Genomic DNA, 1,955 nt, shown 5'->3' with positions numbered 1-1,955 from the left:
CTCTGTGTAGTCCTGGAACTCACTCTGTAATCCAGGCTGGCCTTGAACTCAGAAATCCACCTGCCTCTGCCTCCCGAGTGCTGGGATTAAAGGCATACGCCACCACTGCCCGGCTAGAGCATCTTTTATTCTTTGAGAAGTTCAGCTATATAAATGTTTTTGATCATATCCACTCTCCCTATCTCCTCCTCCATTTCTCCCCAGGCTACCCACTTTATTTCCTCCTCCTCCTCTCTGTATTTTAACGGTGAGTACAATTAATGGTGCCTTTATTCACTTGAGTGTGGAGTCACCCCTGGAGCCTAGCAACCTCCAAAGGGCTACACTTCCAAGGAAAAAATGACTTTCCTTCCTTCAGAAGTCATCAATTGCCAGTCTCTCCTCAGGGCCTCAGGCCCCTCCTTGATCCACTGGAAATCTACAGCTTGATCTTATGCAGGGACTACAAGGACTGTGAATTCATGAGTGGGATGGCGTGTCATGTATGGAACACAGTATTTCACAGAACTCCCCCCACATCCTCCAGCTCTTACATTCTTTCTTCAGCCTCTTTCTCAAGGTTTCCTGAACCTTGGATGGGAGGTATGTTGGAAATATAGCTTAATTGAACTGGTGTTTATATACATATATGCACCGAGAAGTCAATGAACTGTGTATCTAAAATATACACATTTTCATTTATTTTATTATTGTTATAATAACAACAACAACAACAACAATAATAAGTTTTGTTTTTTTTAAAGATAGTGTCTCACTTTTAGGCTCTGGCTGGCCTGGAACTCACTCTGTAGACCAGGCTGGTCTCTAGCTTAAAAAGACCTGCCTGCCTCTGCCTCTTGTGTGCTGGGAATAGAGGTATGCACTACTACATTCAGCTCTAATTGTGTTTTAAAGGTCTACTTTCAAACAGTTAAAGGAAAAAAAGCAATCACAGACAATTTTCATTTAACTGCATTTTTGTTTGTTTGTTTGTTTTTTTGTTTTTCGAGACAGGGTTTCTCTGTGTAGCCCTGGCTGTCCTAGAATTCACTTTGTAGACCAGGCTGGCCTCGAACCCAATTCTTAGATAAGTTTAATACTTAAGGCCCTGGAATAAGAAATAGTAAGATTCATCTGTATGTGGACTTAGAAGATCCAGCCCAAACATCTGAATTTTGCTACTTTATTTATTTATTTGTAAAGATTTATTTATTTATTTTATGTATGTGAATACACTGTCACTGTCTTCAGACACCAGAAGAGGGCATCAGATCACATTACAGATGGTTGTGGCCACCATGTGGTTGCTGGGAATTGAACTCAGGACCTCTGGAGGAACAGTCAGTGCTCTTAACCACTAAGTTATCTCTCCAGCCCCTTGCTATTTTATTATTTTATTTTATTTTATTTTTTGCTACTTTATTTTTAAAGATGACAAATCCTATTCTCTGTCAACCAAAAAGATACTGCTTTAAAAGTGCATCTGGTCTGTTACTTGTCCTTCTGACCTTTAAAGTGTAAAAACATCTGTAAGGCCATTTTGGTAGCAGCGAACAAAACCTTTTAAAAAATGCATGTTTAACTTGCAATTTGAAAAGGTATCTGAGAAGCCATTTTCTCTATCCTCACTGCTTTAAGGTGACAGTGAAGCCCTGGGGGGATGTCCTAAGACCCCAAAGGAAGATTATTGGTTCTCTTTAGCCGCGTAAATGGCTGCAGCGTGTGGGATACCAACACCAGCACTGACGTCTACAGTCTCAAACACTGAATGGAGGTCCCTCAGAAGGCCTTGGCCTTTGGGAAGACTTTCAATTGACAACAGGGGGTTTCTTTTACAAGGAACCAACAATTTCTAAATAGTGGTTTACTTCTTATACTACTTATAAATAAATCTTTGGGCCAGAGCAAGTAGGAACGGAGTGAGCTGGGTTGACTGGACTGAGCAGAGGTCCTAAAAATTCATTTCCCAACAACCA

At 40.8% G+C, this 1,955-nt stretch overlaps 1 protein-coding gene across 1 annotated transcript in view; it reads right to left on the bottom strand.

Moving 5' to 3' along the window:
* The window catches only part of Ints14 (integrator complex subunit 14), a 26,741-nt gene that overhangs the window by 15,754 nt on the left and 9,032 nt on the right, over window positions 1–1,955 (bottom strand). The window lies entirely within an intron of this gene.

Source organism: Mus caroli, chromosome 9, assembly GCF_900094665.2.
Source record: "Mus caroli chromosome 9, CAROLI_EIJ_v1.1, whole genome shotgun sequence".
In the NCBI taxonomy this organism is placed as follows: domain Eukaryota; kingdom Metazoa; phylum Chordata; class Mammalia; order Rodentia; family Muridae; genus Mus; species Mus caroli.
Note: the sequence above shows the minus strand (reverse complement) of the source record. Positions and strands in the feature narration are given on the sequence as shown.